Genomic DNA, 12,617 nt, shown 5'->3' on the forward strand with positions numbered 1-12,617 from the left:
TCCAACCAATCCAATCCAAGCCAATCCAGTCTAAGGCGAACCCTAACCTTAACATTTATCAGGTACTTAGGCACTGTGCTACATATGGGGAGATATTTGTTCAGTGGTTTCAGACTCTTCCTGACCCCGTTTGCAGTTTTCTTGGTGAAGATACTGGAATGGTTTGCCATTTCCTTCTTCAGCTCATTTTACTGACGGGGAAACTAAGGCAAACAGGGTTAAGTGGCTTACCCATGGTTACACAGCTAGTGTCTGAAGCCTAAACTCAAGTCTTCCTGACTCTGGGCCTGGTGCTCTATCTACTATACACCTAGCTGCCCTGGGGAGATAATAAAGTCCACTTTAAGTTTAATGAGTCTCTTTTAAAGAAGAGATTGTAATCTCATTGCTATAGTCATATCCAGTCTAAAGTGTAAGATTTCAAATGTCCCTTTATTTTGTCTATTGACCCTAGAAATATTTCAAATAACTAGATATTTTACTGTGAAGTCCTAAGTGTTGATTTAAGTCCAGCATGTTAATAGCTTCAGCCTCTCTAGGTAATAACCCAATTGGTCCTCTACTGCCTAGAATAGCCAGTAACCATGTCCCTTAGTACGTGCCTGGACTGTGGACATGATAAAGTCATACAGTCAATACTGAATTAAGATAGCAAATTTTCAGTGCTCTCTGTATTCTGGAATATAAAAGCTATTCAGCAGAATTTGTGTAGAGGGAGAATAGTTTGTTAGCATGCTAACTTTGAACCTGATTAGGATTCATTGTGGTTTATTAAAGTGGGACTACTGATTCAGTAGGTAGTTTCAATGTGAAATCTATCATTGCCATGAAAAAAATAATTCATCAGGTATTTACACATAATGTTTATTTTAAGGTGGCAAACTGGAAACCTTATTTTATCTAATACTTAAGCCACCAATGTGGATCTAAATATAATTAGGTTATTATTCAGAGAGTATTTATGTTCTTTTTTTGTTTTTTGTTTCTGTTTTTTAGTAGAGCAATGGGGGTTAAGTGACTTGCCCAGGGTCATACAGCTAGTAAGTGTCAAGTGTCTGAGGCCAGATTTGAACTCAGGCACTCCCGAATCCAGGGCCAGTGCTTTATCCCAGAGAGTATTTATGAAAGGACTTTAGGTAACATGGTGGAGTGAAAACTCAGACCTAAGTCCATCTCCCCTTCCTTGCATATAAAAGAAATACACTAAATAACATAAAATAACAACAAAAAAGAAGATAAAAAGAGAGAAATCCTAAGAAAAAGAGCAGATTGAATAAAAGATTTAAAAAAGAGGCCAAGAAGACTTGATACCTTGATTAAATAATATGATATGGGCCTAAGGAAAATGAGAAATTTCCAGAAGAATGGCATAATACTATATTAAACACAAGTAGAGCTCCCCCTCTCTAGAAACAAGAATGGAACTACCATATAAATACCCAGGATGGTTGAAAAACTTAAGAAGAAGAATTAAAGTAAGATATAAGGTGGAAAAGGAGAATTCTCAAAGGAGACTTTCAAAAGACAAAGAAATAAGTTTAGGACACTGGGAAACTTTAATAAAGTAGTGAATACTTCGGAAAAGGCAAAGATGGATCTCAAAGGTGCTGACATGGAATAACAAATATCAGAGCCTAACTAAAAGGTAGCAAATATGGAAGAACATTTAAAGCCTCTACAAATCAAAATAATTGATATTGAAGACAGATATGATTTGAGAATCCTTTCACCAGTTTTGATAGTATGGCTGACCTAAAAGCTTCAGAGGCACTTATTATGTTCATAGATGGTTAATGAATGTCGCAAAAATAATTTGACATTATGGTTATGAATGTTTGTGCAATTATATCTGTTACTTTGATAATACTTATATTTTTGCTGCACTTAATATATTTCTAAGTGTTTGATAGCACATTATTTCATTTAAATCTCACAACAGGGAGGACATATGATTAGACAGTTATTACCACCTTCATTTTGCAGGTGAGAACATGGACATATATTTTTTAATTATGAAAGTATTTTATTATTTTCCAGTTACATGTAGAGATAGTTTTCAATATTTGTTTTTTAATAAGATTTCTAGTTTCAATTTTTTCTTCCTCCCTTCCTTAACTCCTCCCCTCCCCAAGATAGCAAATAATTTGATATAGGTTATATATATACAATAACATCAAACATATTTCTGCATTAGTCATGTTATAAGAGAAGAATCAGAGCAAAAAGGAAAAACCTCAAAAAAGAAAAACAACAGCACCAAAAACAAAAGAAATAGTATGGTTCAATCTGCATCCATATTCCACAGTTCTTTTTTTTTTTTTCTGGATTTGGAGAGCCTTTTCCATCATGAGTCCTTTGGAACTATCTTGGACCATTGTATTGCTGAGAAGAATCAAGTCTATCACAGTTGATCAACACGTGATGTTGATGATACTGTGTACAATGTTCTCCTGGTTGTGTTCATTTCACTCATCATCAGTTCACGCAAGTCATGGACATATTTTTAAGGAAACAACTAGGATATCAGAGAAGGGGGTAAAGGCAAACAATCCTACAAGATTTACTGACTGAGAGGGTATCTAGGTGGCTCAGTGGATAAAGCACTGGCCCTGGATTCAGGAGGACCTGAGTTCAAATTTGACCTCAGACACTTGACACTTATTAGCTGTGTGACCCCGGGCAAGTCACTTAACCCTCATTGCCCTGCCCCCCCAAAAAGATTTACTGAATGAACCCACAGTACACATTGTAATATAGAATACATCTTTGCCAATTAACTCATAAATTTAAATCTGTAGACCCTTGAACTTTCCAAATAATTTAGAGTAAGAAAGAATCTGTTTTTCTTTGAATAAAATGCGAAAAATGAACTCTCAAAGTTGTTTTTTAAAATATTTCAATTACTTGGAAGAATAAAATTAAATATATAATGTTAATTGAATCCCACTAGTTTCAGAATTTGATTGGCATAATTCATATCACTTTGGATTGGCCTCAAGTTCCCTTTCACTTAGCAAATCCTTTTTCTGTAAATCAGTAAGTACAAATAAGCTTTCAAAGAGAAAATTCTGAATTTTTAAGTGAATCAACTTCTGATTCAAACTTTCTGAAAATCACTCACTCATTGACTTCAAAACAATTTGATATTCTAACTACAAATTACTCATTCAATAAAACAGCTTATCTATTAGGAACCTATATGTCATAGTTTGTTTTGAGTTCAGTATTTCTATACTTGAAACTAATGACATTTAATTTCTTTCCAAATTCTATAATTTGGACTTATTCAGATTGATATAGTTCCCAATCAGTCCTAATTAATGACATTTAGAAATGTTTTGAAATTATTTGACAAAGTTCTGACTAAAGGCAATGCAAAATCCTCCTCTTTTTTCAATATCCACATCCTGAAAATGCTCTTCTCTCTTTGATGAGGTTGGGCTACAAGACTGATTGTCCAAATGTTAAAAGGAATAGCACTGAGGGTTCTCAGGACAATTCAGAGATTTTAAACTACATTTTGCAAGTGTTAATTTAAGGAATCAGTTATGTTCAGCCTGGATAAAGAAGACTTGGTGGGAGTGGTGATGGGGCAGGATAGCTGTCTTCAAATATGTGTAGACTTAGTATATGGAAGAAGGGATAGGTTTATTTTTTACTCTGCTTGTACTCAGAGTGAACAACTATAACCCATGGGGGAGGTGGGAGGTACAGGGAAGAAGATTTAGGTTAAACAAAAAAGACTTTTCTAATAATCACAAAAGTTAAATACTGGAATGGGTTCTTTTGGAGGTAGTGGGTTCCCTTTCATTGGAGGTCTTCAAAAAAAGGCTGGATTGTCAGGTATGTTGTAATTAGGATTCATGCTTTACATAGGGACTGAATTAGGTCACCTATGATATCCCTTTTAGTACTACATCTCTGTCCCTAGCTTCTTTTAGTTCAAAGGGACAAAGAAAAATAAGACTTTATGTTATTGCAATTAGGGATGCAGTTGACCGGTGTGGAAAGGAAAGCAGCAGCTGGTGCTAGTAGCCCTAGGGAAGGTCTTGGTATCTCTCCCACTTATGGGGAAGTCATCCAATTATAGCATATAAATGTAGCAATAGCCTGGTTGGGTTGGTGTTCCTAAGCCATCCCATTTTACTGAGGTGATTGAACTGTGGATATTTAAAAGGGGAGAGAGCAAGAGATCCAGGCGAAGCCTTCTCGCAGCTGCAAATCTGTGTTGTCTAGCTATCCATGTGATTTCCTCATAGGGTCTGTCTGGGCTTGGAATCCTCTGTGTTAGGTGAGTTCTTGGGGTAAGTTTTGTGCATTGGGTTGTGCTAAACTGCTTGGTCTCAGCATACATTAGAAATTTTGATGAGGATAATTCTGTATCACAAGGTCAGCAACAGTGACAAGCTTGATAGCACTTTCTGAAACCTTCCTTATTTTCTTGGGTGAATCTGTATCAGAGACTATAGGCCTCTGACAGTCAGTGGTCATGGGATATTTATGCTCCAACCATGGCTTCATTCTCTTTAAAGTCTGGTAGTTTAAAACGTGGAGTTAATGAGGATAAAAAGTACACATACACACAGCAATAGAATCTGTCCATCATGATAATTTATTGGGACAGCTATATTTTATTTCAGAGACATATTTCTCTTGGGCTCAGAGACTGGATCTACTTGTCTTTGGTTAAGCATTTTGGAGTATCCTGTTTCTTCAGTCAGTCACCTGGACTGCAAGTGGAATAAATTATTTTCTCTCCAAAACAGATTCTGAATTCTGAAAATAGGCATATTCTACTATTACATAAGTCAGAGCATTCTTTTTGATAAGAATACCCTGTTAGCACTACAACCAGTCACCATTTTTATGTGTGTGTGTGTGTGTGTGTGTGTGTGTGTGTGTCTTTTGTTTTATTTTGGGGAAAGTTCAAGACCCTTTTATTTCCTTTTGTACCATCTCCTAATGAACACTGCCCTTGATATTTCTGTGATCACTCTTTGCTGTTTTTCTAAAGGAATTTCTTCTCGTTTTCTAAATTAATAAATTTATTTTCAGTCAAACGGCTACTGAATCAGTTGTATAAAATAAAAGAATTAGATTAAATGATCTCTAAGGTGTTTTCTATTCCTTTTTATAATTCGTTGACAATAAACACCAATCAGAGGGCTTCATTCTCTATTAGTTACCACTCTTTCCTGCTTTGGATTTACTGGATGTCTGGGTCTAGAATTATTGACAGCTACCATCCAGACAGTCCATTACTGGGGATTTCCCCTCCCTTTTTTGAAACATACTGTTGAACTAACCTTAGAATCCTGAATTATAATAGCTTGAATCTTAGACTATGAGATATTGCCCCTTTATTGTGGGGATAGTGTAGACATAATTAGCCCTATTAGGCCACTTTTCTATAGACTAACTGGTTTATTCTCCTGTAAAATAAAGGCGTTGGACTAATTGCAAAAATAATAGCTGCTATTGTGCATTCAGCTTTGCAAAGCACTGTACATGTTATCTCATTTGATCCTCATAACAACTCTGTGAAGTAGGTGCTGTTCTTATCCTCATTCTACAGATGAAGACATTGAAGCTGAGATGAGTTAAGTGACTCATCCAAGGTCAACAGTTAGTAAATATCTGTGATGAGATTTGAACTCACAGCTTCTTAACTCCCAGTTCAATTCAAGAAATGTTAAAAAAAAGTACCTACTATGTGTTGGGTACTGTGCTAAGTTCCCAACAAATAAGATACAAATAAGAAAAAGACAGTCTCTACCCTCAAGGAGCTTACAATAAAAAGGGAAGACAGAATGCAAATGAAGCTGGCAATGGGGTGGGGAGAAAGTGTCCCTTAAGGGAACACGATAATGGTGGAGTTGAATCCAAAGAATGTAGCTGAGAGGGTTAGGTGAGATGTTTCTAAGGTCTCTGCCAGTTCTGACAATCTGTGATTCTGTTCTGGGTTGAAAGGGAGGATCTCTACTCTCCCAATTTCTAGCCTACATGGCTACAATGGGACTTACAACACTCCCATCATTGTTACACAACCACAGTTCTCATAGTGCACTGCAGTGACTTTTAATATGATTCACCACATATTAAAACACTGTTACTCCAATTGAGTAAGGCAGGAAAGTCTCTCCCCCTTCTCCCTGACTCCGCCTAATATCACTGTTCTTTTTTACACAAACTATAATGGAGTATGCAGGTACTGATCCATTTCGAGATGATTGAGACTCAGCTGGTAGTACCTCCCCACAGTCACTTTATGAGGTAGTAAGAGACCCTAACTTGAAGCCTGAGCATTCACTAATGTCAACTGTTTTTCTGGACTCCAGCCTTCTAGAAGGACTTCTACCTTCCAGGAGGTAATAGTATAAACATCACATACCAGACTGCTGATTAGGATAAACTAGACTGGGAGGCAAAGTGTAGCCCAAGATAATCCTGGGAAGTTTTGCAAGTCCCAGGTCCAAGTAGGATGCTACAAGGCCAGGAACAACAAAACAGGCATTTGAGGCATGGTCCTTTTGTATCCTAGTGAATAGAGAGTTGTTCTGGAACCCTAGAAGAGGTAGATTCAAGTCTTTCCTTGGACACATACTGAGTTATTCTGGGGCAAATGACTTAACTTCTCTGTACACTAGGCAACTAAAAACAAGTTGTGAGGAAGTTGCGAACCTATGTCACTAGTTCTCTGTACTCCTGAAATCAGAGATCTAAACCCTATCCCTAAGAGAGTAATATTCATACAGCATTATATATGTCCTTCACCCTCTTTTTTCATTTTATTCTGCACTATACTTATTGTGCTTTCATTGCATAGTAATGCATATTTGCATATGTGGCAGTTTCCCTCTGCTAGGTTGTAAGCACTGTGAATGCAAAGTCTAGCTTTTTATTATCTCTCTCCTAGCACCTGGCAGACATAATAAATAGTTTTCGCCTGCTGGTTTAGGCTCCTGAGCCAGTTCTCTTAGAGGGATTTAATGGGCTTAACTCCCAGATTATTAAGGTCACGGCATTAATATCATCCTAAATCAAAATGAAAAAAAAAAGGCAAGCAGGTGGGGTCAGGCATAAGAAAAAATAATTATAAGTAGTTATGGTTCTTTTTAGGACACCTCGGTAGCACAATGGGTAGAGCACTGGACCTAGAGTCAGTAAAACTCATCTTCCTGATTTCAAATCCAGTCTCAGACATTTACTAGCCGTGTGACTCTGGGCAAGTCACTTAACTCTATTTGCTTCAGTTTCCTTATGTGTAAAACGAGCTGGAGAAGGAAATTCAAACCACCCCAGTATCTTTGGCAAGAAAACCCCAAATGGGATCATAAAGACATAACTGAAGAACAACAATGCATCTATTTTATCAACACCTCGCTGAGAGACAATATTTTGAGTAGTAAGCAACCACAAGTAACACCCAGCATTTACCCTTTCTATTCAAGAGAGTGTACCAAAAAATTGACTAGAAGAGCTTTAGGTAAATTCAATATTTTCTACAATGGCTTAATGTCTATTTTGGTAATATCTCTCTTACTACTTAGTGATCTTTATGCCTTCAAATACTGTAATGTCTTGATCTTCCTCTCACTCATTGTAACATCTTTATTTTCTTTCTTTCTTTCTTTCTTTCTTTCTTTCTTTCTTTCTTTCTTTCTTTCTTTCTTTCTTTCTTTCTTTCTTTCTTTCTTTCTTTCTTTCTTTCTTTCTTTCTTTTCTTTTCTTTCCTTTTTTTTGCATTTTTTGAGGGTTAAGTGACTTGCCCAGGGTCACACAGCTAGTAAGTGTCAAGTGTCTGAGGCTGGATTTGAACTCAGGTCCTCCTGAATCCAGAGCTGGTGTTCTATCCACTGTGCCACCTAGCTGCTTCCTCCCCCCCCCCATTGTAACTTGATCAATCAATGAATCAATAAAACTTAATTAAGTGTCTACTTTGTACCAAGCACTGTGTGTGCTAAGCTCTGGGGATACAAAAAGAAACAAGAGATAGTTCTGCTTTCTAGCAGGTCACAATCTAATGGATTAGATAATGATCTAGAGATAAATAATATGGGAACAAACTTTAAAGTAAGTTAATGATTACAACTGTACAATTAATTTTTCTCTAATGCAATCAGGTTAATTTAAAGGGAGAAAGGCCCACTTGAGTCTGTAAACCTTCATTAACCAGAACAAGTTAATTAAGGATCCAACTTGAACAAGATGAAAAAGTCCTGTCCTTATGGAGTTTACATGCTATCTTGATGATAATTAGAAAGTAAAAGTTGAAATATGATTTGCTTTTCCTTAATAATAAAACCTTTCTATTTATTATCAATGAGTTTTTGCTGAATATTTGTTATATGCAGGATACTGTGCTGGGTATAGTGGAAAAAAAGAAAAATAACACATAGCTTATATTCTATTACCAAACAATCACTGGATATTTGTTACTATGTGCTGGGGATACAACTATAAAACACAAATGTCCCTACTTTCTTTCTTTTTTTTTGGTGAGGCAGTTGGGGTTAAGTGACTTGCCCAGGGTCACACAGCTAGTAAGTGTCAAGTATCTGAGGCCCGATTTGAATTCAGGTCCTCCTGACTCCAGGGCCAGTGCTCTATCCACTGTGCCACCTAGCTGCCCCAAATGTCCCTACTTTCAAGGAGCTTACATTCTTTTAGGAGAAATAGCACACATCCCATCCTACTTTGAAAGTGCAGTTGTTAAAGTGTTTGTAAGATGTGAAGAAAGGGCATAGGTCACAGAATTACAGAATGTCATGTGGAACTTAACTTAGTGAATAGAATGCTGGACTTGGAGTCAGCAAAACAACTTGATTTCAAATCCAGCCTCAGACACTTCCTAGTTGTATGATCCTGTCTCAATTGAAAAATAGAAGTATTGTAAGCACCTACAGGGTTTAGGTGTACATGGTAGCACTTAATACACGCTTATTTCCTTCTCCTTTCCATCTAACCTAAATCTCTTTTGACAGATGAGGGAACTGAGGCCCAGGGAATTTGTGACTTGACAGAGGTCAAACTAGTAGTTAGTAGAAGGGCCAGGATTTGACTTGTAAATATAAATTCATATAACTTTATATAATCTTTAAGGTTTACAAAACACCTTATATGCATTATTTTACAACTCACAACTCTGTGTGGTATGGGCTATGATCTCCATTTTACAGAAAAGGAAACCAAGGCCCAGAAGGTTTAAAAGCCTTGCCCTTGGTTACTCAGTTTGCCAGTGAGGGGCAGATTGGAAGCCAGATTTTCCTAACGCAAAGGTCTATACTCTTTCCACAGTTGCAGTGGATGGAGAGCTGGGCCTGGAGTCAGAGGTCCTGAGTTCAAATGTGACCTCGGACACTTACTAGCTGTGTGACCCTGAGCAAGTCACTTAACCCCATTTGCCTGTTTCCACATCTGTAAAATGAATTGGAGAAAGAAATGGCAAACTACTTCGGAAATTTTTTATTAACCTTTTTATAAGACTTTATGGTTTGGAAAGATCCTTTTTATGATCATGCAAAGTATTACCATATTTGTCATTTTGTACAAGAAAACTTGATTAAAAGAAAAAAAATGAAAGTGAAAAATAGCATGCTTCAGTCTGTTCTATCAATATCAGTTCTTCCTTTGGAGGTGGATAGTATCAATACTCCTTTGGAATTGTCTTGGATCATTGTATTGTTGAAAATAGTCAAGTCACTCATAGTTCTTCATCAAACAACATTGCTGTCTCTGTGCACAATGTTCTCTTGGTTTTGCTCTCTTCCCTATACATCAGTTCACACAAGCTTTTCCAGGCCTTTCTGAAATCATCCATTCTGCTTGTCATTTCTTATAGCACAACAATTTTCCATCATGGAGAGTCGGAAGGGACTGAAATGACTGATTCAAATAGGAAAAACATCAAAGGACAGTCACAGACGAGGGGGTCTCAGAGAGGCTGTTTGCTTCAGTCCCAGTTTTTTCGTTCAGTCATTTCAGTCCTTCTTCACCGGGACAGCATCCCGGTGAGGCCCAGACGCGCACGTGCTGCGGGCGGAGTTTGGGAGCAGCCGCTCTCCAATAAGGGTTCGCCAGAGTGCACACTCCCCCCGTAGCCCGAAGTGCCCTCACTTTGGCCCCACCCCCTAGCCCTGGCGTTCACGCTCACGCTCTCTCTTGCCGGGCGCTCGGCCTCGTGACGTCATCTGGGCGCGACGCCGCATCTGCTGCCCCCGCGACTGCGGCGGCGGCTGCGGCTGCGGCCGAAGCGAGTGAGAGCGCGAAAGAGAGAGAGAGAGAGAGAGAGAGAGAGAGAGAGAGAGAGAGAGAGAGAGAGAGAGAGAGAGAGCGAGAGAGCGAGCGCGCAGCTGCAGCCACAGCTGGAGCCGGAGCCGGGGCTGGGGCCGGGGCCGGGGCCAGGGCCGGAGCCGGCAGCGAGGCGAGGCACGGCGCGGCTGGTGGGTGACTGCGGGAGGATTAGGAGCTCAGCGGGCTCCGGGCTTGGTGCACGTTGGTTGCAGCGCGGGGGTCTGGGAACCGGGCTCCTTTGTCTCTTACTCCGCCCTCTTCCCCCCTATTCTCCCGAGCGGGGTCCTCGCCAACCTGTGAGAGCTGCGGTCAGTCTTCTGCGGCATATTCGTGTATGCCCTGGGTTCTTGTCTCTGCTGTCCTTCCTTTCCCCTCACCTCTCTGAGCCCATGTCTCCCCTAGGGACACGTGTAAGGCGATGCCTTTGACTTGTGTCACCCCCGGGGCACTCGGGGGAGGGGTGGGGGCTGTGCTTTTGACCCATGTCACCCTCAGGGTCTCTTGTGGGGGCTGTACCTTTGACCCGTGTCACCCCCAGGGGTGCTGGGGGGTTGTGCCTTTGACATGTCACCCCTAGAGGCACGTGGTGGGCGGGCTGTGCCTTTGCACCAGGGGACAGGTCTGGAGAACCTCTGATTCGACTCTCCCCCCTCTCCCCCCCCCAAGGGATCCCAAGTTCAATGCCTCTTGTCCCTGGCTTCTATTCTCTTTTGGAAAGGGGACCTCATCTTCACCTCTTCCCTCTGCCCCAGCCACAGGGAGGTCCTCTTCAGAGGGGAAAGCTGGGGTCTGAATTCCTCAAGGGCCAAGAGAAAGAGAGATAAATTCCCATTATTGGGAATTTGAATGAGGGATCTAAAGGGTTTTTTTTTGTTTGTTTTTTCGTTTTACCTTCCTATAGGAATTGCTGTGAAACTTCTCCAAGCTGTTCACCTCACACTCCCTTAGCGATGCAATATTTTCAGAAAAAAAAAATTGTGGTGTGTGTGTGTGTAGAGGTTGATGGCGGATAGAAAAGGGACTCTCTTCATGCCCTTTTCTCTGGAAGCTAGTGTTGAAATAGGTGTTGAAGGTTTGTGAGAATAGAAGGAACAGATGCCTAATATCCTGCCAACTCCTCATGTTTAGAGAGCAGGTATTGCAGGGTTTTTCCCTCCCACTAGTAAATACTTTCAGGCAGGCAGCAACAACTAGAAAGAAGTCCAACTGGGATCTTTCCTACAAGAGCTTATGTGAAGATGGAGGCAGGGAGACATTGCATTCCTCTTGGTACATAATCTTTCACATCCTGGCTTCCCTGACCACCTTCTTCATCACTCTTGTAGCTTAGTTCTGCAAGTTTCAGTAGAACAAAATACTTTTTCCTGGTATCCTGTTTTTGCTGTTATTATATGGGTATATTCAACCCCAAAACTGATACACAAATGTTAAGCTTTTATTTATAGAGGAGCTTTAAAGCCTGATGTATATTTTTACTCTTATCTTCTTTTCTATTAGATTGTTATAGTTACTGTAAGTACTTAAGAACCCAAGTATTATTGGATTAAGGGCAATGACTGCCAGACTATTTTAGATAAATGCCTCTGTGTAAACCTTAACTAAGTGGGCATCGTGATGTAGGTTTAAAAAAAAAAATATATATATATATATATATATATATATATATATATATATATATATATATATATATATAAAATTGAGCTATATTAAAATGACTGATTTAAAAGTATCAGCCAATGAGAAAGATTTCATATCTTATATGTATATTGCTGTGCTTCCCCTTCTTGCAGTCTGTCATGTAAGAAACTCTGTAATGGTAGAGACTTCTGAATATAATTGCTTTTTGGAAAGGAAGAAAGTGAGTGAAGATCTGTTCAGTTCTGGACCCTGCATCTTAAGGAAATAAACAGATGACCAGGATGTTGTAAAAATTATGCCCTGTCAGGATTGATAGAAGGAAGTGGAAATATTTATCCCTGAGATTTGAAGAGTTAAGGAACAGAATAACTGTTCAAGTATTTGAAGAATTGCCATGTAAAGGAGATTAGACTCCTTCTGTTTGGCTCCAAAGGGAATTAGGAACATTGCATAGATGTTTCAGAAAGGCAAACTTCTACTAATAGAAGGAAAAACTTCCTAGCAATCGTAACTGGCCAAAAGTGAAATGGCTTGCCTCAGTAAATTGTGAACCTCTCATTGTAAGTCTTCTAGTGAAGTCTGTGTGACCGCTTTTTGGGGAATGTTGTAGAGGTCATTTATGGGTTTGACTAGATGGCCTTGGAGATTCCTTCTCTCTCTCACTTTGTGAAATCTGTGAAGCTAAA

At 39.3% G+C, this 12,617-nt stretch overlaps 1 protein-coding gene across 4 annotated transcripts in view; it reads left to right on the forward strand.

Annotated features, from left to right (window-relative positions):
- The window catches only part of GPAM (glycerol-3-phosphate acyltransferase, mitochondrial), a 71,458-nt gene that overhangs the window by 18,307 nt on the left and 40,534 nt on the right, over positions 1-12,617 (forward strand). Inside the window, exon 1 of one of the 4 annotated variants that reach the window (XM_043985132.1) lies at positions 4,270-4,291. The exons of 1 other annotated variant lie outside the window; for it this stretch is intronic. The gene's annotated coding sequence lies outside the window, so the exon portion shown is untranslated. Of the gene's footprint in view, positions 1-4,269; positions 4,292-10,367; positions 10,443-10,537; positions 10,602-12,617 lie in introns of those variants that run through there. 2 more of the 4 variants (XM_043985131.1, XM_043985133.1) reach the window with 2 other exon arrangements.

This window comes from Dromiciops gliroides, chromosome 2 (assembly GCF_019393635.1).
Source record: "Dromiciops gliroides isolate mDroGli1 chromosome 2, mDroGli1.pri, whole genome shotgun sequence".
Lineage (NCBI taxonomy): Eukaryota > Metazoa > Chordata > Mammalia > Microbiotheria > Microbiotheriidae > Dromiciops > Dromiciops gliroides.